The 25607-nt window shown below is 57.9% G+C and overlaps 1 protein-coding gene across 2 annotated transcripts in view; it reads right to left on the bottom strand.

The window, feature by feature from the left end:
• FAM222A (family with sequence similarity 222 member A) overlaps positions 1 to 24326 on the bottom strand; it is a 55490-nt gene extending 31164 nt beyond the window's left edge. The window contains exon 1 of one of the 2 annotated variants that reach the window (XM_043557859.1): positions 23441 to 24326. The gene's annotated coding sequence lies outside the window, so the exon portion shown is untranslated. The remainder of the gene's footprint in view (positions 1 to 23440) is intronic. The other variant, XM_043557860.1, reaches the window with a different exon arrangement.
• Positions 24327 to 25607: the final 1281 nt, after the last annotated feature.

The raw sequence follows: 25607 nt of genomic DNA, 5'->3' as shown, positions 1-25607 counted from the left end.
CAGCTTAGACGTGTGGGGATGTTACGATTTAGTTTTCAAACAATCCAGTGCACTAAATGTGTGCAAGGCAACAGGGCTAGGTCTTCTGCTGGCACACAGAGGGGGTTCTAGATGCAGCCTGTACTTGAGGGATTCAGAATCTTGACTTGGGATAAGACAGGGAGCTGGAGAAATCCAGCAGTTCACATGGAGCGCTGGGTGGACCGTTAGGACTCTTAGGACTCTGAGTTTCCTAATGGGTTGAAGGAGTTGCCCACTACTCCTCGGGGGCCCCACAAACCTCCAAGGGGGAGGAGGCAGGAGCTGCCCACAGTTCTCACCTTGATCCTTCCCCTGCCCCCGCTGCTGTACAGGAAGCCTTGTTCTTCCTCACCCTGTCCTGGCCACAGAGCCTGACCCCACCTACAGGGAAGAATGTGTAGTGGAGGTGGGAGGCCCAGGGCTTGGGGAAGGGAATGAGCACTGGACTGGGAGCCTGGGAGAGTTGGAGTCAGATCTTGATTGTGTGGCCTCAAGTCACTTTATCTGTGACCATCTCCAGCACCACAAGTCAGGCCAGCTCGAAGCCTCAGAAGCTCAGTCCTCCATAAACAGTGAGGGGCAGGAACATCGCCTGCCTCTGGCCAGGACAGAGGGGCGGAGGGACCCTTGCCCAGGAGTGCCATAGGGACTCAGGGTGCACAGCCCCTCCCCCACAAGAGGAAGATCCACTGTCTGTCTCTTTCTTCCTCTTCTTGGTCTCTCTCCCTGTCCCTTACTCCATCTGCCTTCCCGTCCTGGCGTCTCTCTTCTTCTTTCCTGCTGTCCCTCCTTCTTGTTCTCTTCCTGACCCCACTCTCCCCTACTCCTCCCCCCCCCCCACCATCCCACTCTGTCTCTCTGCAGGGCAGCCAGAGTAGAAGCCCACCCCCATTCCCCCTCCTGCAGCTCCCTCCCCCATCCCTGTTCTGAGCCTGAGGCCTTCCAGGGGACCCTGTTAATAATTAAATGTTAATCTAAAAAGCAATTTGAGCTGCGGCTAGGCAGATCTGGTTAGAGATTACATTAGCATGGAGGAGGCGAGGGTAATTTTCTTTAACCCCTCTCCTGATCTCTCAAGCCCGGGAATCTTCAAGTCGCACCACCACTGCTGATTAAACTGGCGCAGGGCTTGGCTGTGGATAAGGGGTCTGTGAAAAGTGATTATTTCCCCACTGCCATTTGGGTTGCAGCACCAGAAGGGGATTTTCACTTTCTTTTTTCAAAGGTTGGGGTGGAGGGGCACTGCCCCCTTCAACAGGCCGCCTCATCTACCGCCAGGATTACTGCTGCATCCATCCCCACACCCCCACAGGGCCAGAGGTCTCTCCAAAATGCAAATCTGGCCACAAAGCATCCCTGGCTCCCTCTGTTCCCAGGACAGAGATTCCATCCTGGGAGTTGGCCTGGGAGACAACTCTCCATTCAGTCTAGGTCCAGCCCTGGGCTGGGCACTGGAGCCAGAGAGGCGGGCAGTTTTGGGCTGCCAGGAGACACCAAAAAGTGAACTGACAATCATGAATTCGGAGGGCAGGCAGCCTCAACGGAGCCTTGTGGTGAGCGCAAGCTTCTCACCACCACACGTGCAGGCCTTTGCCCATGGAATCCCTTCTGCCTGCAAGCCCTTCCTGAGTCTCTACCCGCCCCCTTGAAATTCTACTTGACTTTCAGCTGGAGCCCAGGTTCCTCAAGGGCTTCTCAGAGGCACACAAGGTGCTTGATAAACGTCTGATCAATAATCAAACTAATGGGAGTTCCTTGCGTGGCTCTCTCTGATCCCTTCTCCATGGGTATATGATACTATGACCAGTGGCCGTGCATAGTGGGCCCCTAGGAAACCGTCTCCTGAAGGAAGGATGGGCAAGAAGCTGGCCCAGGGTGTTGAGGCAAAACAGGGCTCAGAACAGAGGGGGCGGTTTAGGGTGGGTGGCTCTCCCGAGCCCTTCAGCACCACGGCCAGCTCCCAGTGCGAGCGCCCCGGCGGAAAGGGGCAGGGCAGAGCCTGGGAGCACAGTGACGTCAGTCACCATGGGAACTAATCTAGATGTTATTTGCCCTGGGTGGCACTCCAACCTCGGGAGACATGACAAATTAAGCACCTACTGTGTGTGGGGTCCTGTGTGAGATGCTGAGGCAGTGACAGACCCTGACAGCGGGATGAGGGTGTCAGAAGGGCAACTACAAGGCAGACAAGGGGTAGCCATGATGGGGCCACCCTACCTAGCCTAGGGGTGTCACAATGAAAGGACAGCTCCACTGCCTCCTAAGGAGAGTGACAATATTGTTCCAGGCTTTGGAGCCAGATGTCTGAGCTTTATCCCTTAACTGAACCCCAGCTTTATCCCTTAACTATGATGCCTAGGGCAAACCCTCTGAGAGTCAGTTTCCTCCTCTGAAAAAGGGGTTAATTTCTTACCAGGGATCATACAAATAAGGTGCCAGGGTCATAGTAATAACTGCCCAAGTGGTAGCTGTTATTAGTATCATTTATGATTATTGTCAACAGATAGGTAGTAAACAGGTGAAGAGGGGAGGAGAAAGGGTCCCTATGAAGACTTGGAAAAAAATGGGAATGTGAAGAACTTGCAGCAGCTCCAGGAAGGAGAAGGAACCCTCTTGATGAGTAACTAAGAGCACCCCATCTGTGTTAAGGCCAGGCAGGGTCACCAGGGGCAGGGACCTCAGTCACGAGGTGGCGAGATCCACCTCCTGTGGCCAAGTGCTGGTTCACGGCAGGGAGAGGCTAAGAGAAGGTGCTGGGTGGGTGGGTCCATAAAAAGGCTTGAAAACCTCTCCCTCTAGTGATGGGGTGAGGGGGTAGTTGTTGGCACTGGCATCACACCTGGTTGGTCTCCTCCCAGAATCAAAGACGGCCCAGGAGCACCAGGGGAGTGAATGGGGGTGGGGCTCGTTCTCACAAAAAGGAGCCTTCAGGAAGCCCTAGCCAGGGAAGCAAAGCTAGCAAATCTCAGACCCCTACCCAGCTTCCACTCCCTGAGAGCCAGATCCCAGGAAGGGAAGTGCTGGGGGGGCGGGGCGGGAGTGGTGGTGGCACGACTGTACAGGTCATCCATTCTTCCCCTATCCTGACCTAGGCATAAGTGACAGCAAGGTCTCCACTGTTACCTTCCAGCCAAGGGATGGGTGGGGGGGGGGGTGAAGCCAGGCATCAATATACTGAATGTCAGCAGCAGAAAGGCCCCAGCCCAGTCTTTTTGTTGGAGGTCATGGAACCTTTGTGGAGGAGCAACATACAAGTGGAGACTAAAACGATACCAAGTGTTACCAGAGATGACTGGGGATAATGAGTCCAGAAGGGGGAACACTGTGCAAAGGGCAAATGTAAGACCCATCGTAGAGCTGGGAGGGGCTCAGTGCTCCCATGCATCTTCTCACCTATCCCCCTGCATGCCCCCAGGTCCCTGCACCCCACAGTTCAGGCTTAACCCAACAACAGGGAAGGAGAAAATCTAATAATCAGAGTAATAATAGGAGCTGATTTTTATTTTTAGTGTTCCCATGGGCTCAGCACTTTACAGACATCACGTCATTTAACCAACCCCACAACCTAGAGAAAGAGATTACTACGGTCTGTGTACCCATGAGGAAACAGAGGCCAGGACAGAGTTGTGGGGAGGCGGCGGGGGGGGGGGGGGGCGGCGCTGTCCAGGGCCACAGGGCAGGCAGTTAGTTGGTGGAGGGGCAGGGCTGGGCTGGGCCAGACTTAGACCCTGAGGGGAGAGAGGAAGGGCAGAAAACTGGGCCCAGGGCAGGAAGGCCAGGAGTGCTTAGGAGACTAGGAGACAGAAGCCCAGGTGTAGGGTGGGGTAAGAGGAGGGGTGGATAAAAGTGTCTGGTTGAGGTTTGTTCTTGACTTTGAGCCAGGAGCCAAAGATCAACACATGCTTCAGAGGATCAGGCTAGAACAGAAATGAGCAGAGCCTTCAAAGGACAGGGGGCAGGGAAACAAGACGAAGCACTCTAGCCCAACTATATCATCAATAGATTTATATATATGTTAACCCCCCAGAGCCAAGCCCCACTTGTATGTGGGCCAGGTGTCCAGCTTCTGTCCTTTGCTGTGAGCTGGGCTGGGGATGCCGCGTCTTTAAGCCCTTTTCTGGGAGAGGGGCTCCCTCAGTGTCATCTGGCCACAGGGTGCTGTGATCTCAGCACTGGGATGCTGGGGCCAACCCACCTGGGTTCAAACCCCAGCTCTGCCACAGCCTGGCCATGTGACTGTGTTTATATCTAGGGAGTTTGACTCTTCTTCTTTGTGCTTCTATTTCTAATTTTTCTCCAGTGACTGTGGATCACTTCTGTTTTTTTTGTTTTTTTTTAAAGTAGGCTCCATACCCAACATAGGGCTTGAACTCATGAGATCAAGCCCTGAGATCAAGAGTTGGATGCTCCACCGACTGAGCCACCCAGGTGCCCCTTAAGTAACTTTTTGAAAAGGATTTCAACCACTGACCACCCGGAGGCGAGGAGCTGGATGTATTATAAATTGTTGGACGTGACAGGGAGCAGCTGCTCAGGGAGGAGGCAGTGGCTGGGAAAGGTGGGGATGGGTGGAGAGAGAGAGAGGCAGGAGCACGAGAGGGCCCAGAGGCTTTGAAATCCAGGCGTGAAGGGAAGCAAATCTGGTCCAGACAACCCTCCAGCAGGTCCTTCCTGCAACTCTTCCACAACAGACCCATGCTCTGACCATGCGCCCCATCACGTCCTAGCCTCCACAGGGCCCCTTCATTCTACTCTGCACCCCGCAGGGGCCAGGCTGAGCTTCTATGTGGAACTCACTTCCTTTTCTACTCTAAACTCCCCCACTGGCTTCCATGGCGTTTCTATCAATATCCTCTAAGGCTCTATGTGAGCGTCTTTCCACTCCCTATTTACACTATCCTTCTCCTCTTGCTACCCTGCTCTTCTAACAGGTCAATGGTCAACCTCAGTATCACCCCAGGACCTTTGCACTTATAGTTTTGTCTCTCCTAAATACACCAGTGCTCTCCAATAGAAATATAATGTAATTACAAATTGTCTAGTATCCACAAGGGAAATTCTGTTTAATGACATTTCATTTAATCTAATATGTCCAAAATAGGACCACTTCAACATGTAATCAATATTTAAAAATTACTAATGAGATAGTTTATGTCCCCCCCTCCCCCCCTCCCCCCTCGGCTAAGCCTTTGAAATCTGGGATGGATTTTACACTTACAGACCATCTCAGTTCAGAAGGGGGGACACTTTTGTGCCAGCTCAACTCCTCATTCACACCTCAATCCAAACATCACCTCCTCTAAGAGGCCCTCCTTGACTGCTCCAGCCACTATTCCATCATAGCTCTAGGTCCTTCATTGTCATTACCACTCTGAAATGACCTTATTGATGAACAATTTAGCATCTGTCTCTTCCACTGGAGGACAATCTCTACTGTGCTTGCACACTGGGGCACATAGGTGTCCGGGGTGGGCAGGTGGTAGGGGATGGGGTGGGGCCCCGGGGCCCTTATCTGTGTACCTCATTCCGAATTCGACTCCGGCGAGGGGAGGCAGAGGCGTGTGTATGTGTGTTTGGGGCAGGGGATGCACAGGGCGGTGGTGGTGGTGGGGGGGTGACGGGCACGCGCACACCCAGAGACACACATAAAGACCCCCCACCCCCTCCCCCTGCTTCTGAAGAGCGGGCCCAGAAGATGGGCCTCCTTTCAAAATCAGCCCGGCGCGGAAAAACAGCTGTGACAGCACAAAGCCGAGATTGAATCAGCGACGGGCCCGATTGCCTGGTGACGGTTACAAATGATCTGATGTGGAAAAGACAGGATCAGATGTGTGCAGAACAACGGCTGCTCCGAGCCCCCACATGCCAGACAATGGGCTGCTGGGCGGGCGGGCAGGTGGCTCCCAGAAGCCCAGGCCGGAATGTGCCTATCGGCGCGGGCCCTTCCTCCAGGCCAGGCCTGGGCTTGGCCTTGTCCACACTAACTCACACAAGCCCCACTTGACCAGGGCGTCATTTATACAAGGTGAAACCAGATCCTTCCCAAACGCCCAACACCTGGGGGGAATGTCCCCAGCATGAGACCAAGTGCCGAGCTCTGGGCAGCTGGATGGTGGCTGAATTTTTATCAGTTGTATTGCTTCCAAATACTAAAAGATTAATTTTACTTTTGTAATGAGGGAGGAAAGAGAACATCCTCCCTACCTCTCACACCCCACCGGCTCCCAGCTTCTGCCTCAGAAGGGTGAGCACGTGTCCCCTGTCATACATAGCTCCATGACATAGCGCCATGGACCAGCTCCTACCTGATCCCCAAGGGGTGGGACAGGGGATGAACCTCCGTGTGCGACTCCCAGGCTCTCAACCACTTAGCACTGAACGTCACCTCCCAGTGACCCTCTCCATAACCCTGTGTGAGAAGGCTGGGTCTGGAGAGACTGTGGCTTGGCCCAGCGGTGCTCAGCAGGAAGGTGGCCGAACCTGGGGCTTCACAGGCCCATCTCTAGTTTCTTTCTACACCAAGGCCAGGCACACAGTAGATGCTCAGTAAATTCCCACCGAATGAACAGAGGAATGCACTGGGCCTTTCCTTCCCGACCACCCCTTGTGTGACCCAGGGCCCACAGCTCTCCTCTCTGGTGATGTGCCCTGGCCCCTGGGGTCTCTCCCTCATTTGACCGCACCGTGTACCTACCACCTCAGCCCAACAAACCCCTCCACACATCTGGAACACGTAGGCCCCCAGAGAACCAAGTGGGTACTTGACAGTGCAGATGGGTGAGTGGGGTGTGGGCTGGGCGGCAACGTGAGCCCCACCCCAAGTGGTGTCACGGAGGCTCAAGGGCTGGGAAGATTCTGGAAGACGGGGAGGGGTGCCCCTTGCTCCACCCAGCCTTGAGCCCGCCCTGAGAAGCACAGGCATATCCATGCCTCAAGCAGAGGCTCAGCGAGGCCCAGGGTCTGTCCAAGGCCACCTGGTGGGGTCTGCACATGAAGCAGGGTCTGTTGCTCTCTGAAGCCGGTGGCTGGGGCAGACCAAGGGAAGGCTGGGATTCCAAGTGGGCACCCGGCATCCCACTGGTCGCTCCTGGGGTGGGCACTGGGCCACCTCCCCTGGACACTGCCCTGACTCTGAGCAGTCGGCAGGACTGCAGGCCAAGGAAGGGGCTGACGCCAGAGGGGCCGTCCTGAGCACAGTGAAGTCAGCCTCCCACCGCCACCACCAGGATGGCATCCTGCTGGGCCTCACGCCCCAGAGCTGCAAGGCGCGGCCCCCCTAGCCCCTGCAGTGGGCGCGAAGGCTGAAGCAGCGACCCGGGGCCTTCTCTGCCACTTCTGGCAGGACTCTCCTAAGTCAGCAGGTCCCTGGGGGCCTGTTTCTCCATCTGAAAACTGGGGCTAGAAACGGCACCTCTGTCACCGGGCCGAGAAGACAGGGCAGGATGAGGAGCACGTGGAGTGCAGTCACTTGCTCAGCGGTGCCTTCTTAGCCCTTTGAAATCCACTGCCCACCGGGTGCCCACCGTGCCGGCAGCATCCACCCTCCACTTTCACCATCGTGGGCCAGAGAGGACAATGGCTTCAACAAGTAGAGAGATTTGTCCCCGGCCCATGCAGAGCAGCGCGAGGGGACTCGAGGAGGTACGTGTGGCCCTGGCCTGGGGACCCTTGAGCTCCAAGACCTGAACCCCAGCTCTTCCAGTAAGGTTTATACTTCAGCTCGCAGGGACGAGCCCCACGTACGCTCAGGTCAGAGTGGGCATTGGTGGCTGCATGCTCCAAGCCTTGCCTGAGCACCTGCAGTGCCGGGCTGTGGGGACCCAGCAGGCTCGGCAGGGATGGTGAGGCACACGCCCGACGACCCCAACCCCGGTCAGATGGAGCTCCGAGGGAGCCCAGAGCAGGGTGCTGCACGGAGCACGTGGCACACCGAGAGGGGCTTAGTGAGTCTGATGAGCCAGGCCTGTAGGGAAGGGCAAGGGTGGGAAGGTATTCCAGTGGAAGACCCCACCCCATGTGCAGATGCCAGAGGTAGTACTTAGCGGTCATCCGTCCACTGAATCCTCATAACCTCCCTGAAGTAGAGACCATTATTATCCCAGTCTTCCCGGAGGGGAAACTGAGGCACGGAGAAGGGAAGCCACTTGCCCAAAGCCATCCAGTGAGGGACCGGTGGGTCGGGGATTTGAACCCATATCCGTGTGGCTCCGCGATGGTGACCACCCCACCCACAGCCCTTCAGCATAAAAAAACACGGGGCAGGCAATTTGGGTGGGGTGTGCAAGAATGGACACGGGCTGGAGGGTCTGGGGTGGGGTGGTGGTCTTGAAGGCCAGGCTGAGGTCTTGGCACCTCATCCACGGACAAGAGGGAGCCACAGAGAAGCCTTGGTGGTTACGGGGAGGACTCCGGAGCTGGCCTCTCTAGGCCCGTGGAACCCCACCTGTTCCACTCACCAGCTGTGCAGCCTGGGGCAGGTCAACTCACCTCTCTGTGCTTATTTCCCCATCAGTGAGGTTGGATTTTGACACACAGTGAATTCCAGGTATTTATTAAATTGGTGTGTGTGGGGGGGTGTGGAGAAAAAACCCTGAAAGCTGGAGGACTGAGACATTGCCCCCTCGGGTTTGGTGATAGTCTAGTCGCTGGGCCTAGGGCACATTTTGCCCCAGGGGAGTGGGCACAGACTGGCACAGCCCAGCCCTGGCAGTGGGTGCCGGGCTCGGGGAGGCGGTGGTGGCAGCGGCGTCTCGGGGCCTGGCTGGGACATGCGCCGGCAAGTGCACGCGCGCGCGGCTGTGTGTGTTGCTGCAGCAGCTTCTATGCAAACATGTTAATTTGTTTTCATTTTGTGTTTTTTTTCCCTCGCAGGATAATTGGGTGAGTTTGAAGTCTTGGCGAGGCTGCTGATTATAGCTATTTGGGTGGTGCCCTCGCGGGGCTTTGGGCCCTGCCTCCTGCCTCTGGCAGTGAAGGCGGCATCTGGGGGTGTCTTGAGAGGTGCCTGGAGCTGCCGCTGGGTTCTGGGGGCTCTGGCTGGCTGTGCTCTCTACCCAGGCACCACCACGTCCCTGAAGGGCACAAATCCCGCCCACAAACAGCTTTTCTTTGCCCTGTTTGCTGTAGTGGGGGGGAGGGGGGGGAGTGACATGGTTGCCAATATTAAAAAGAAAAGAAAAACTAAAATTCTCCTCCAAATTCTCCTTGTCTGGTTTGCCTTGAAAACAAATGAATGAAAACTGGCAGCTCGGGAACCACCGAGCCCACAACCCCGTGAGGCCCAGTGGGGCAGGTGCATTCGCTCATCGCGTCACCTGGTTGGCCCCAGTGGGCACCTGAGTTTTCCACCCTGGAGAAAAGCACATACCGGCTCTGGGGTCATGTGGTCTGAGGCTCAGGCCAAGGCTCCTCAGGCCAAGGCTCTGCCCTCCACAGCTGGGTGGCCTTGGCCAGTGTCTGCCTTCCCAAGGCTCCTTTTTCCATCTGTGAAACTCGGGAGGATTAAAATTAAGACAGCTAAATTTTCAGGAGCACATTGGGGGCTTGGAAGGGTTGGCTCCCTTCTTGAGAAGAGGGTCGGCTGGGGTGAGAGCTTCCTGCTCCCCAGGTGTCCTGCACTTGACCCCATCCCCGGACAGGCAACCTCGTCTCTGATCTGCTTGTATCCATTTCTCTGGCTGGGCGGGGGCCAGGTCCCTGAGGCCAGAGGCGCATCTTGGACTTCAGAGACAGCCTACTGTGCACCATACTGTGGCAACGAACTGGGAGAGGTGAAAAGGCTTGGGGTTCCGGTGGCAGAAGGCAGGGTATGGAACCCAGAGGGGGACTCCAAGCCCCTCCACGATGGGGGACAACTAGGAAGAGGCGAGGTGGACTTACTCTGCAGAGAAGATGCGGATACGCGTGGAGTGTGAGTGTGTGTGAATGTGTGTGTGTGTGTGTGTGTGTGTGTGTGTGTGTGTGTGTGTGTGTGTTGGGAAGGCAGCCCCAGTAGAAGCCCCGGTCTGACAAAGGCACAGGGGAGGGAATGGTCTGGTGGGTGCGAGCTGGGGTATCAGGTTGCTACAATACGCCTTGGGAAGCCGAGTGGCCTTTGGGGCTGCGGGTGGGTGTTCTGGGCCTCCCACAGCACAGAGGGGACTTGGTCAGTGTCTACAGTGGATAGCTGCCCAGTGGGTTGGGTGGAGGTCAGGAAGAGACTAAGGACTGGCCTTCCAGGAAACCACCTTCCCTGTGATCCTAGGACCCCTGACAAGTCATTTCAGCTATCTGAACCTCAGTCTGCCTATCTGTAAAATGGGGCTGCGGCAGGAACCCCATGAGACAATCCCTGCCATGTGTTTATGCTCCCAAGGCTTACCCCACATCCCTGCCACCTGCACGCTGCCTCACCTGTCCTCTTACCTCTCCCAGGAGGGGGCAGGGATGCCAGAAAGCCCAGGACGTGTTCATGAAGCCTGAGCACGTACAGGCTCTAAGCTCAGCATTTTGCCCATGTCCTAGCACGTCTCCAATGCAGGGATTCTGTTCCGTTCCCATTTTTAAGCTATGGTGATTGAGACTCAGAGAAAGTTTAGTGGGTAGGGTGGCCCTCAACAAGGTCCTGTCCCGGATCTCCACTAAAGCTACGGCAGCTACCGCAGAGCCTGGCCAGGACCGAGGGACAGAAGGGGTGCCTGGTGCCTGCCCAAGGAACAAAGGCAGCCGACAGCCTTCCTAAAGCTACTTGGGCAGCTGAGGTGGGGCTTCAAGTTGCAGCCCCGGGTCCTGGGACCCGACACCAGCAGGGCACCAAAGGCAACTCCATGGAAAGAAAAGGCTTTGGAGTTGGCCAAATACTGGCCCCGTGAGCAGCTGTGAGTATGGCCAGTCCGCTGTCCTGAGCCTGTCTTCACTGGTAACGGGACAACTGCCCTTTACCTGCCTTGGCTGGTGCTGACCCTCAGGCCAGGGTGAGCCCCCTTGGCCCTGGCCCATCTGCAGGCAGCGGGATGATGACAGCTGTCATTTATGAAAACACCGATTGTGCGCTAGGACTTTTAAAATTGTTGCCCCCTTTCAACCCTTTTACCTGCAGGGTTGGTGGTGCATCTGGCCCGGTGCTGGCACACAGTAGGCCTACCGCCAACCAGGTTCATGACTGCCCTTGGCTTCTCGAGCAGCCAAAGGTCCCAGAAAACAAAAGCAGGCAAATAATGGTGGAAGGTGGCGGCGGAGCGGGGGGGGGGGGGGGGGGGAGGCAGAAGATGACAGGCTCCCTGGCTAGTCCCCCGGGGCTGGTGGCAGACCTCTGTGGAGGGCTCGGGCCTCCCCGGTCACACAGGGTGGCAGCTGGCAGCATCCCCTTCCCCCACTGAGCACCACACAAAGGGGCCTCTATTCCCTGCTCTGAGCATTTATCCCTGGCCGGCTGGGCCGCGCCGCCCTCTCCCCACTCTGCTGGCAGCCCTGCCTGGCCCGAGCCTACACAAAGGCCGGTGTGTCCCTGCCAAGCCAGCCTGGCCTTAGAAGACCCCGTCCACAGAGAGCTAGAGAGCTCAAAAGGGGCCTGGGGTGGGTTCACGGTGCGTGGCAAGGCCTCACGTCCAGGCCACGATGGGGAGGCAGCTAGGAAGGCGTGAAAAAGATTTTGGAGCCGACGAACCTGAATGTGGCTCCAGCTGCCCCTAGCTGTGTATGCGGCCTTTGGTCAGTTTAGACCTCAGTTTTCTCATCTGTACAATGGAGACGATGCCCAACTTGCGAGGCTCCTGAGGGCTCAGTCAGGCGGTGCAGGGCCCAGCACACAGCACCTCAGAGTCAGATTAGAGGCAACTGGGGGAGCCCTGCCCTGGGGACCTGGTGGGCTCAGCCCCCTGGGGAGGGAGGAGACACAGCACCCCTTGTGGACCACTCCACCCCCACTCTCCATCCGGCAAGATCCACCTAGGCTGACCTTCAGGCCAGGGCGAGCCCTCTCCGACCCTAGCCCATCTGCAACCCGCGGGATAACGGCAGCTACGGTTTACGAAACGCCGACTGTGCGCTAGGACTTTCAGATTTACCGTCTCCTTTCGACCCCGCTGCTACCCTGAGAGCGTGCGGCAGGGTGGCACAATGACGACAGGCTCTGGAGTCCGGCGGGCCAGGTCGGAAGCCCGGCACCGCTTCCATCCGTGAGACTCCTCACGCTCCGGTGATAAGAAGGGCAGTGTGCTCCCAAAGGTCAGTTCAACAGCCCAATGAGGACAAGCTGCTGGATGCCCCCAGCCCAGGGCACAGCCCCAGGAAGCCTGAACTCCTGACCACTGAGCTATCATTCCCAACTCACAGAAGGGGAAACCGAGGCCCAGCTGGCAAGCCACGCCGTGCTTGGTGTGCAGGAAGAGGGCAATAAACCTGCTGGATCATTCTGGAGAGGGGCTCGGGGTTCGAAGCCGACCGAGACCAGAGGATTCTGGCTCGCCCTCTTCTGCAAACGTGTTTGGGCAGCTTTTTCTCGTTTCACAGCCGGCCTCGGCTCTGTGGGCCATGCGGCCTGCGGAGGGTGGGACGGGAGACCCGAGCCCGGAGCCTGACCCATCCCCCTGGCTGACCTCCAGGAGCCCTCACCCTGCCGCACAAAGTCCCCCTTTTCCCTCTCCCACCCGCTCGGGGCGGCCAAGTGAGCAGCGGAATACCAAGTAATTAAGTCGGCGCACACCATCCGGGCGCCCAGGAACACTGTGGAGTTTCCCTTTTATGTTTATAGCAATTGTATGAAAATGTGCAACATGGAGCGGCACCAGCTGACAAATGAGACGAAACAGACAGGATTCCGGGCCGGCTTTTTTCCGGGCCTGATTGGCATTAATTGTGAGCGTTTACAAAGCACAACTCGGCGCCTGACATTTGCTTCAAGCGAACATTTCCTTCTAATAGTTTTAATGATTACAACGGGAGCTGGTGATCGCTGCCGGGCGGGGAAGGGGCTGCCTGGCGCCTGGCCTGGGCTCCTGCCAGGGGTCTGACCAGTCTGTGCCTGCCTGGGTCCCAGGGGTCCCGCTTGCCCCGGCCACCTGCGGGAGGGCTGCATCAAGTCCGGAGCCTTGGGCACCAGGACCCCCCCACACGGGGCCTGGCTGCCGACACACGCCAAGCTGCTGGCTTATGAGTTGATGGGCAAACCCACAGGCACAGTGATCCTGGGCGCAGACCTGGGGCGGAGGGAGGAGGGAGGGGAGAAGCACAGGGGTATTTGGCTGGTGTGGCTCTGAGGCTGCAGGGCCTCAGTTCCCTCATCTCAGGACGTGGGGTAGGAAGGACCCCACAAACGCTGGCAGTTCTTTCTTTGCCATGTGACCTTGGCCAAATCCCCTCCCCACTCAGGGCCTGCCTGGCATTCTGCAGCTGTAATGTAACAGGGACTTGGTCAGCCAGGGGCATACAGGTCGGCATGCCAGTCCCAGCGGCATGACCTTGGGGGAGCCCCTTGATCTGAGCCTCAGTTTTCTTCACCTGCAGACCTGGGAGTTCAGAATCCCCACAGGCTGCAGATTGGTTCCTAGACTCCCGCAGAAAGGGTATAAAAACCCTGAATTTCTGGCCTGCCATGAGCCTGTGTCCCATGACCTCCAGGAGAGCCTTCCAAATACTTTACTCGCTCACACACATCCTTTCAGTAAACATCGAGCGTCCTCATTAGGAACCTGGGAGGACATCACCGAACAAAGCAAAGATCCTCCCTTTGGGGAAGAGACACGGCAGATATAAATGCACTTCAGATGTGCTATCCCATCGACTTATCCCCGTCTTACAGAGGGAGCAACTGAGGCACAGAGAGGGAGAAATGAAGTCACCCGGGCAATCGAACTCTGGCAGGCTGCCTCAGAGGGGAGTCCTCTCAGACCCACTTGATGGCCAGCCCACTTGGGACGTGGGTGGAAGTCCTTTCTAAGGGCCTGCGGAAGGCTGACCCCTTGAGTGGGTCTCATCTGGGCACCGTGGCAGGAGGCCCGGACCACCAGGAAGAAGGGAATTTGTGAGGCCCTGGACAGCCCCATCCTGCTGGGCTAGAAATGAAAGAGGAAGTCCCTCCTCTGTGGGCCCCAGGACACCATTCTTTCCCACATCTCCATCAACACTGGGCAGGGCCTGTTCTGGGACAAGTCTCTCTGTGGAAGACATGCAAACAGGATCAGCGAGATGGCTGCAAAAGAAGAGCGGGTCCCTGGACAGCTACATGGCACGTGCAAAGGCCCAGAGCTATAAAAGAACCCAGGGGGTGGGAGCGGGCAGGGTTCAAAATGCCCTCGGTTTGAGGAGGCCCTAGCCTCTCTTCAGCAGCCACCCGGGTCTCACCCAGCCCCCTGATTTTGCCAGGCCCTCCCTGCAGTAAGTCCCCTGGATGTGTCCCTGCTCTGTGCTTGGCTCCAGCCAGAAAAACCTTGGCAAATGTTTCTTTTAGAGTCAGTGTGGGGTGTGGGGCAGGGAGAAATTTTTTTTTAATGGGGATTTTTTTTTTTTTCCTTTTGCATATGGTGGCACAGATGGGCCCATGATCCATAAAAACTGTTTGCAATTAAACTCCCACTTTGCATGGCTGGATTTGTCAGTTGTTTGAACCTCGAGTGTGGGGTTCCACGCTGACGGGGGAGATGGGGCTCAGGGCAGGGCGGGGCCAGATTCTGCAGGATGGGCGGAGGCCCAGGAACCTGCTCTGGGCTCGGGGCCCAAGCCTATGGGGCGGCAGGACAGCCACGCCAGCTCCCTCTCTGGGCATCCCCCAGCCCTCGCCAGGAGTCGGGAGTATGGCCAGGTGGCTGGGGTGGGGCTTGGCAGGGTTTCCCAGCCCAGCAGAGACTTGGCCAGGGCTTGGTGCCCTGGCTGTGGGGGTAATGAGGAGGGAGAGAGAGGAGCTAATCACCACTCAGCCCTGCCAGAGATTGGGTCTGGGATGAGGACAGGCAGGAGGGTGGTCGAGCAGTGTGAGCCATAATGGGGGTCCAGCAAGCAGAGTGCAATGGCAGGTTCAAGGCTCAGGAGCCAGAACCACTGGCCCAGTTGGCACAAAGGCCCAGCACGGTGCCAGGAAGAACTGCCAAGAGCCAGAACTGGCTCCTTCCTCATCCCCAGGAGAACCGGCCAGCCTCCTTATGCCTCTGTACAGGTAGGGAAATCAAGGCAGGCACCAAGAACCTCTCAGGGGCCCGGGCTTCCCCTGCCAAACCAACAGGCTCTCTGTATTTGGGAGCCTTTTCAGAGGGCTTCTAGAATGGGGGCAAGGGGCCTGTACCCCTTCTACTCCTCTTGGCCTCAAAATGCCAGCCGGCCACCCCAGCTGCTGCCCTGGGATGTGTGCTTGTTTGGGTTAACAAATGCACCGTTTGGCTTTGGGAAATCCTGAGATCGCTAATAATTGTTCCCTGATGAAAAGAAATAAGGCCCTGATACCCCCTTTCCCCCGCCCCTTCCAAGCTGGGAAAGAAAAGTCATAAAAATAGCTTGTTATCTCACCTATTGAGGCTCCGACTGGATGTTACTGCTAATTGGGTATAACATCCTTGTCTTGTTCTCTCAGAAGCTAAATCAAGAAAGCGCCACTGCTGCGAACTAATTATATCTCCGGCCTGCAGCCTGCAGCTTGTCTCTCCCTTTATTGAGTTAAAAAATGGTCACGAACCTTCATCTTTTATCCCCCCAAGCACCGGGTCCAGGCTGCCCGCCAGACGTGGACCGCACTGCAGGAAGGTCTAGGAGGGGCTTCGGGGATGGACAGCAAGGTGAGGAGGGCCGGGAGGGAAGCCCTGGCCCCTAGCGCCTGCCTGGCTCCCTCCCCGGGCCACCACCCCAGGCCTCTGGCCTCTCTCCTCCCTGCAGCTGGGCCCTCTGGGAAGTCAGGAGCAGGACAGCCAGGCGGCTGAGCATTCAGTCATTTATTCCTTCAACGTGCTCTAGGTGAGACTTCAGGTAGAGCGGGGGTAGCCCCAAGCACCAGCTAACCTCACCCTGGGTTCGAGGAGATGCTGAAGAAATACACGGAGATGGGACCGGATCATTCTTCTGCACAAAGAGCTACTGCAGATCCCTACCACGGAGTCCAGATGCCAAGACCAGCCCTGGCTCCTTCCACAGGCCCCGCGTGTCTCCATATTCCAGGCACATCCAGCCACATGCTGGTCCCTCAACCCACACTACTCACGCCTGCCTGCCTGCCTCTGAGCTGCTTCTCAGGCTGCTCTTTTCCCCCAGAGGGGCCCGTCACCTTCTTAGAAGACCCAGCCCTACCTGTCAGAAGCCCACCAAGCTGTAAGGCCTTTAGTGACACCTTCTCCAGGAAGCCTGCCCTGTCTGCCTGCCACCCTCAGCCCTGCTTCAGGCTGTGGACCTCGAGACCTGAGTGTGACTGTCAGCTCAGCCACTCAGCAAGGGCATGACCCTCTTCTGCTTAATGGCTCTGACCCTCAGTTTTCTCATCTCTAAAATGGGTTAAGATTTCTTCCTAGAGGTGGTCGAGGGGCACATTGCAGGTGCTCTGCAGAATGATAAATGGCAGAGTATCCAAGAAGGACCAAGCTCTCAGGAAGAGCTTACTCAATGTTATTATTATGCAGACTGAAAGCATCTGGAATCGGCCTAAAGCACTTGAAATGAGCAGGCACTGGGCTACACAGACACAGGTGTGTTTGGGCGTTGGCTAAAGGTAACAGACTCTTATACCTCACCAGTTCCTGTGACTGTTGAACAACCTATATCCTCAGAGAAGATCCCCCGGGGTCCCTTATTCTGGTACCATATGGAGATGGGCCGGCGTGGCCTCTGAGCTCATCAAGGCCAGGCAGGCAAGCGGGCTTCAGCTCTTAGGCCCCACTGATGGATTGGAGCTGCCTGCCCAGAGCCCTGGAAAGAACCCAAGGTCAGGGGAAGAACTCAGCAGGGGAAGAGGGCAGCAATTGATTGGCGATGTCTGCCAAGGGCACAGCGGTGGGAGGCAAGCCAGGCCTGCCACAGATACGCCATCCTTGACATTTTACAGAGGACGCAGCTGAGGCCGGGCTGGGGTGGGAGGTAACTTGCTCAAGGTCGTGCATCTCATAAAGAAAACAGCTGGCCCAGAACTGGATCCCCTCAGACCCTGCCCAAAGATCCTCCCATGACAGCCCCACCCAGCCTGGTCCTCTCACAGGGAGAAGACAGGCAGAAGCTTGCATGGGTAATGAAGGGGATTCTGTGGACCTGCCGTGTGGCCCTGGGGTGTCATTTTACCTTGCTGAGCCTCCGTTTCTTCATGTATACAACCGGGATAAAAAAAAAACACCCTTCCCACAGTCGTATGGGGATTACGTGACAGGCCAAAATGCCCAAGCAGGAAGCTTAGCCTGGAGCACGGGCAGAGGCCAACAGTGCCCTGTGATTCCCATAATAGGCAAAGGCATTTAGACAGGAATCTCCAAAGTCAGCAGTCGAAAATACCTCCTCCTCCACGGAGCCCTCCCTGGCGATCCCAGCCGGCAGTAATAGTTTCCACCTGATTTCCCAGCATGCTTTGAGAGACTGGGGCCCCGGAGGGCAGGGGCCATATCTGGCTTGTTCACTGCAGGCCCCCCGACCCTGCTCCTGCCACAATGCCTGCACACTGTGAATTCTTGCACTGTGGTGACGGACCCACTGCACTGTGATGGCGTGTCTGAGGCCTCACCACCTTTTAAGGCAACTGGGCTTGTTCATCTCTGCGTCCCCAGCACCTGGCAGGGAGCCTGGCACGGAGCCGTAATCTCTCTGAATGAACGGATGAATCAAGAGTAAAAATAGCAGTTCCTGTTTACTGCTCGCTTGCTGTGGGTTATTGCCAAGCCTCGCAGCTGCCCTCCCAAGCGGACCCCTGGCCCATCCGACAGATGAGGAGACTGAGGTCACGCAGATGCTGAGGGCCAGGGCCAAGCCCCAAATTCAGGCCTGGGGACTGCAGGCTGAAAGACCCTGCCTCCTCTGTGTCTCCCAGTGCCAAGCTCAGGCCTGGACCCCACAGGGCAGCTGCGCCCGCCTTGGCAATGAGTCCCGGAGCAGACAGCTGGCGGCTGGACCGACCTCCTCCTCTGAGGGAGACCACCCCTCCCCACCGACTCTGGGTCATTAAGTTCTGCATCATTAAGTCCCTGTCCCCAGGAGCCTGTTCACAGCCAGCCTCGGCCTTACCCCCTGACCTCCCGGGTCTTTGTCCTCTGTGCCCTCTGCACAATGGCAGGGGCTCCCAGGGCCCCAAACAGCTGCTGTGGCCGGGATGCTGGTTTGCTCTGGGGCCAGGGTGACCGGCTGGGGCCTGTGCCTGAGCCCACCCACTTGTGAAGGGCTCAAACTCACCCAAGTACTCTCCACACTCAAGCTCGTCCCACCCACCAGCCGGGGAGAAAACTGCTATTACTTCCTTGAACAGATGAGAAAAGTGAGTCCCAGAGAGGTAAAGCGGCTTGTCTGAGGACACACAGCCAGTGAGAGTGCAAGAGCCCAGGGTTCTATCCTAATCTGCAACTCCCTGCAAATGTTGCCAGACTGACCTCTTTAGCACTCCGATCATACCTCACCCCTGCCCGAGATGCCTTCACTGGCTTCAGGTTGTTCTGCCTCTGGACATGTCAACACTTAGTTCAGCACTCAAGGCCCTGCACACCGTCCTAGTTTTTCTCCCTTTACCTCTGCCTTCTTGGAAGCTCCCCCTGCCCTTCCTGGTCATGCCACAGAATCTCAAAGTCCCTCTGCCAGCAACATCATCTTTACTCCATGCTGGGCAGATCCACCCAGTCCTCAGGCCTGAAAGCAAAAGCCCCCTCTGTCAGGAAGCCCTCCATGACGTGGTTTTTCCCTCCTGCATGTCTCTCCTCGAGCCCTGCTTGGGCTCTGACCAGAATCCGAAATAGTTGCAGATTCCTCCTCCCCGTGGAGGCTGTGGGCCATCTGATTCCTTAGAGCTTTGCCACCTGCACAGTGGCCGGCAGGATGCCCTTGCCCACCCTGATGCCCAACACCCGAGTGGACCCAAGGGGTGGGGGTGGGGGGGTGGTTGGAGCCCAGGCTTGTTCCTTCATCCTCCTCTAGCTGGCCGTGCTGTGTTCTGCACCCCCACTTCTGGCCACCAACAGACTTTACACCTGAGCTACTTCCTGGCTTTGTGACCTTGGGGAGCGAAGTAACCTCTCTGTGTCCGGGTCCCACCCCATGCACCAGTAAAATGGGGGAGGGGGGGCAGGTAGCAGCATCTGCATTTCTTAGGGCTATGACATCCACCCTGGGAGGTACCAGACAGGTGACCTCTCCCCAGGAATGCTCACCACTATTATTTCTGTCTGCACCCCTATCCGGCGGCCAGCACATGAATTTGGGGGTCAGAGAGACTCAGGTTCCAACCACTTACTGGGTCTGTGATTCTGGGCAGGTGGCTCATATTCCCCAGGGCCTCTATTTCCCCATCTCTGAAATGGTACTAACTCCGCCCACACAAATGCAACCCGGATCCATCTCAGAACCCCTCTTTTGTTCCAGGCATGCAGTAGGCACTCCGATATTTCTCAACTAACGAATCAATGGTCCAGGTGTAGGGAATCCATCCCCCTTCCAGCCTCCTCTCCGCCCACCCCAGCCTCCAGAATCCCCTTCCCCACCCCCAGCCCAGTGCAGACTAAAATAGTCATTAGGCAGATTTCAAAAGATGTCAGTAGCTTATAATTATAGTCGACATCCTTCTGAGATAAAAGTGATTACCTTGGATGCAAATCACTTAGCAACCAATCAGGGCGGTGGGCGGCGCCCACGGAGGTGACCGGCCGGCGTGCAGCCCTCCGCCCGCAGTCCGCCCGACACAGGCGGAGAAAGCGCACAATAGCTCTTGACACGCAAATGGGTTAACACAATAAAGGCGGCTCCGGCCGCTGCTGGGGGAGAACAGCAATTCCCGGCCCGCGGGAGGTAATAAAGCGGCCCTTTTGTGCGCGCCTCCTCGTTCTCACCCCCGCCCCGAGCCCAGAGGAATCGCCGCCTGATTGAATTACGGTTCATGAATATGAGCTGCTCCGCTTGCTTCCTCCGGTTCGTGAGGGACTGGAAGGTGGAGGGGGCCCGGGAAGGCTGGGGAGGGGCCCCTGGCCAGGCCCCAGCCCCACAGGAGCTCAGATGGGAGCCACGTGTGCTCACCACGTGGGGTGCCCTGGGTAGGTGGGTGGGAGATCCAGCGGAGGCAGCTGGAAGGGTCCCTGCCTACCCTGCAGTCTTTGATCTTTGGCTGGGGGGGGGGGGGGCAGGAAGCGTCATTCGCGGCCCTGTTCTGAGGATGAGGCTCAGAGAGGCAAAGCTACTCACCCAAGGTCACACAGCCAACAAGGGTGGACCCATTCCATAGCCTGGTTCTTAACCATGAGCCACTGCCCACCACAGGGGGTTAAGCAACTCAGCCCAACCCTGTCCCCTCCCCGCCAGAGCAACTGTGACGCTCAGAAGGGATAGGGGATGGGCGAGCTTACATGGAATTAGACCAGTGATAAGGATTACTGTGGGGTTGGGGGAGGGAGCTAACCTTGAGAGAGGAGACTGTCCAGGGTTACCATCCCTCTTAAGGGAGCCCTGCCGGATCCTCTCCCCTGCCCAAACCTCTCCCCTGCCCAAACCTCTCCCATCTACCTAAATCTCCAGGACACATCCACCCCAAGGCCACCCCTTCCCCTCATTCAGCACCCCCAGAGCACTCACAGGCCACACCCAATGACCAGAACACTCTGCACTTCTCTGCCGGGCAGATCCCTGTTTGTCCAGAGTCACCTTGTACCCTTCCTAGAGGGCCTTCCTCAACCTCCAGGCTGGGTCAGGAGCCACATCTACCAGAGTTGCCACTGACTTCCCTACCAGCTGAGTGCCTACCAAGAGGGTCCCTGCAGTAACTGACTGAAGCCTCACCCCTCCCTGGGGGGAGCCCAGAGGGGCAGATGACAAGGAACCCAGGGCCAGCTCTCTCAACCCTTCCTGCCAGGCAGGCTTCATGTCCCACCTTCCTTCCCCCAGTGCTGGAGAAGAGGGGTGCCAGGGGTGAGGGAAGCAGGGTGTCCACAAGGCCAGGGCAGAAGTGGCTACTCTGCCCAACACTATCCTGTAGGTAACGGGGAGGCAGGATTCAAACCCAGGTTTCAGTGCAGGAAGGAACCTTGGTGAGGCCAGACACCCTCCATAGCCGACAGTCCCCGACTTTTGCAGGGACCCTGTCCAACAAGTGGTGTAAGGCCTCCCCTCCACCCGTGGAAGGGTGTGGGAAGACCTGAGGACTCCGGAGCCAAGGCACTTCAGAGCCAAACCTCTACAGCTGCCTGGCTGAGCACCTGAGCCTGTTTCCTCATCTGTAAAATGGGCCACAGCACACGAGCCACTCCAAGCGGTAACTGAGATCCTATACGATGCCTGGCACACAGGGAGACACTGGGTAAGCTGGCACTCCCTCCTGCTCGTCGCCTGGTGCTATTGCCAAGCCCAGGGAAGGGAACAGAAGGAATTGCCCAATTCTGACAGCCTTTCCCTCCGCTTTGGCTGTGGAAGTGTAAATACTCCACGGAGGACCTCCAACTGCCTGTGTTTGTGGATCTCTGGCGCGCACTCCGGGTTTGTTTCTAAACTGGGAAGCTTCGAGAGGCAGTGCAAACAGCCCTTCTGCCCACCTCTCCCACTTCTCCCCCCATCTGCTGTTGCTCTGTCCTTGGAAGCCTGTGTGTTTAACGACACCATTTCAGCTGGAAATATCATCTCCCTGCCAAGCCCCCAAAAGCAGCTCCACTGATATTTATTGACCTGTTAATCTAGCTAGAGAGCTGGGTAGGAGAAGAGAAAAAATGCTGGCTGCATAGAGACTAGGGCCTGGCTTCTCATTATGACCCCCTCCTACACACACACACACACACACACACACACACACACTTCCCTCTGCTCTCACCCTACCCCACGCTGAAGCGATGACACAGTTCTCTAACCTTTACCTCAAAATGTGATCTCGGCAGTTTCACCCACATCCCACAATGGTAGCAATTGCTGGAAGGAACTCAGAAGAGGAATCAAAGAACCAGCGGCAGGGTACTGGCTGGGGGGGGATCTCTGGGCCTTCACAAGGAACAGGGCCAGTGCCTGAAGGGTGTGGGGAAGAAAGGGCTGGTGCCTGACCCCATCAAAGCTGGCCCCTGGCAGGGGCACACTTCATTCAGACCTTGGCACTGACGGGCCTGACTTGCCCTCTGTTCACTTAATGAGCACCACACTGTGCCTGTCAAAATCATCTTAAATGCCAAAAGGAGAGCGGGGCCGACAGGAGTTCAGGCTTGGCCGAGGCCCTTCATCTTGGGGTTGTGCAGCAGAGGAAACCCTTAGACTTGAGGGCTGGCAGGCAGCAGCTGCCCTGCACCTTCCCTGGCTGGGGGAGCCCACACTTTTTCCTGAGTGGAAGTGGCCTGTTTTAAGGCAGGGGTCCCCCGTCTCTCTGGGGGCCCTGGGAACTTCAGCCTCCCGGCTGGGTGTATGTATGGTGGGGTTCGAGGTCTTCACCGTAGCATCCCTTTTGAAAGCATAAAGTTGCTGCTCTGTTTGGCAGTCCTGAGCCCCCAGGCAGTGCCAGGCTATACAGGCAAAGCTGAACACCTGTCCTTGGGGGGAGGAGCATCAGCCGGGACAGCTGGCACTGTTTCCCTCCCCCACCTCATCCAAGAGCTGGGGATTTAGGTCAGAGGACTACAGTTGAGAGTGGGGGAATCTGCCTTCACCCCTCCATTACCCAAAGGCATCAGGTCTCACCAGGAGTTACCACAACCCCACCCCCTCCGGCCCTGGGTCAAGGCAAGTCGCGTCGCCCTGGCAACCCGTGACGTCAGAAGCCTGGCAGTGACGTCACGCTGTGGCCCCATTGGAGAACCCACCATCCTTGCAAGATTTTTTGAAGAACGAGGGCTGTACAGGAGACCCTGCTATGGTCTAGCCTTGGAGGGCGCAATCCTCAAACGCAACCACCTGCACGGCCAGGACTCCACATCCCCGCCCCCCCCCCCCCCCCCCCCCCCCCCCCGGCCCTGAGCTGATGTCCCCTGAGGATCTCAGAGGCTGCTTGGGAGAACCCCAAGGGTTCCAGCCCTCCAAGACACGGGAGTTCCCAGGGAATTTTCGGATGACAGAGCTGCTATCTTTGTCTGTTGGCTTTAGGGGTGGGGTGACCTTTCCTCTCTGGCATACGCCTCGCCCAGGGCTCCGTGGAGTCCCCACAACCTCCACTCCGGCCGCTTGGCCGGTTTAGACAAGTTGCGGGTGAGAGGGAAAGGGGTGGGGGGAAGACAAGGAGCACCAATGCTTCAGGATTCCCAACAGCTCAGGGCCCCTTTATTTCCGATCCGGCCGCCCAGACGCCAGGGAGTGCCCCCAGCTCCGGCCCGGAACCCCGCCCCGCGCAACTCACCAGATCAGCCAGGCCGTTGAAGGGCACCAGGTCTCAGCGGCGACGACTCTCTGCTCGCCGGGTCGCAGCCATGCAGAGGTGGCAGAGGTTGCCTGAGGGAGCCCCCCTTGGGGGCCGATGGCTCTCTCCGGGTGGAAAGGGACGTTGTCGGTGAGAGTGATCCAGGCACCGGCCCGCGCCGTCCGAAGTCGGCGGTGGCGGGTCTCTCGGCTCAGCGTGGGTCGTGCCCGCCCGGGACCTGGGCGGTGCGGGCGCTCAGGCGGCGCATCCTCACCGGGGCCTGTGCTCACCGCGTCCGGCGGGCGGCGCTGCGCCTCCCCTCGGGGTCTTGCTCAGGGCTGCAGCTCGGCCCGCGCCGCTCCCCGGGGCGCCCTCTCCGCCCGCGCCAGGAGCCGGGCGGCCGCGGCCCCTCTCGCCGGCCCCAGCTGCAGCCTGTCTTTGTTGCTTCCTCTCGCACGACCGCCCGCCCGCGGCTCGCAGCCCCCAGGTCCGCCCGGGGGCGGGAGGGGGTCGTCTCCTCCGGGGCTGCACGCACCTGCAGCGGCCCCGACTCCTCGCCGGGCATGCACCGGCCCCCGCAGGTTGCAAAGAGCGGCGGCGAGAATGCACCGGCCCCTCCTCCTCCTACTCCAAGCCCTGGGTGTGGGGGGAGGGGAAGCTGGAGAGCAGAGGCAGCCGCGGCGGCGGCAGCGGGCGGCGGAGGCTCGGATGCAGTCCCGGGGGCCTCGGCGCCGCGAAATAACTGGTCCGGGTGGCGCAGGGCGGACGTGGGAATGGCCAGGAGGACGGTACACCGGGCGTGCGAGCTCTCGAGCTGCAGCAGGGGCGGCGCGCGCCGGGCTCTCACGCGCCCATGGCCCCTGGCGGCGCGCAGGGGCTCCCGGGGCCTCAGCCTCGCGCCGCCTGGCGCGCGCCGGCGCCTCGCCTCGCCTCAGGCCCGGGTGCCGCGCGCAGCGTCCCGCAGGCGGCGGGCCGGGCTCTTCACCTCCCCCGGCTGGAGCACGCAGCCTTTCTGCGGAGCCGCCAGCCCGGCAGTCCTGCCCGCTGCTCTGCTCCGGCCCGACTGACAGGCGCGAGCGCCGGCAGCGGCCGCGGCGTCTCGCCCCCCGCCCGCCCCCTGCGATCCAGCCCAATCAGCGGCGGCCGAGAGGCGGTTACCAGGGTGACGCGGCGCCGCGTCCTGCGGGGGGCGGGGCCAGGGGCCGCCACGCGCGCTTTTCGCGGCAAAATTCAAAGGCCGGCAGGGCGGCTCTCCAACCTCCTCCCCCAAGCTGGGGAGGGGCGGGGCCTACCTCGAGAGGACTGCAACTCCCGGCATGCAGGGCGCCTGCGCCGGGCGGAGGGGCCCCGACTTGGGGCGCAGAGCATGCTCATATTTGTAGTCCCTTTGTCGGGACCCAGCGGTGGAAAAACCAGTATCCTTTATGGAGCGCATATTTGGGGCAAGGCACTGTGCTAAGAGCATTATCTGCATTTTTTCATATAATCTTAGAAACAACCCTATGAGGAATTTTGTTAAAAATAATAGCAAGTTAACTCTTATGTAATGAAGTACTCTACCTAAGCCTCGCAACAACCCTTTAGAGGGTTGGTATTATCATCCCTATTTAACAGATGAGAAAAACGATATGGTGGGTACTAGTATTATACTCCCAACTTATGGAGGAAATTGGGCCTAAGAGATGTGAAGTGACACTCGGTCCTGAGTGTTTTGCCCCCAGGCCTATTTTTGGCAGTCAATGATTTCTGGCATCACATTTAAGATCTGTGAACCACTGACTATAAACCCAGGCACCGTGCTCTTTGCAAGGTCCATCTCATAGTATCCACACCACATGTATGGGAGGCAGGCCCAGGCATTCTTCACCTAACAAATGGGGAATCTGAGGCACAGTATCACCTGGTGTCCAAATTTTGAATCCATCAAACTGTACTGCACCTTGTGTTTCACTTTCTAAGCAGCTCCATACGCTCTCAGTAGGTCTGTCTGAGAGCCCACGGGTGGCCTGCTTAGCAGTCCCATTTTACAGCTGGAGAAATTGAGTCCTGGGAGGGACAGTTCTCCCCGTTGCCATGTGTCCATCACACAGCAAGTTGGGGCGCCAGCTTTCTAGGAAAGACTTCAGGGTCCCTACAGAAAGGCAAAACCGCAGCCGGCTATGTCTGT

Source organism: Prionailurus bengalensis, chromosome D3, assembly GCF_016509475.1.
Source record: "Prionailurus bengalensis isolate Pbe53 chromosome D3, Fcat_Pben_1.1_paternal_pri, whole genome shotgun sequence".
Classification (NCBI taxonomy): domain Eukaryota; kingdom Metazoa; phylum Chordata; class Mammalia; order Carnivora; family Felidae; genus Prionailurus; species Prionailurus bengalensis.
This window is presented reverse-complemented; position numbering and strand designations above follow the sequence as displayed.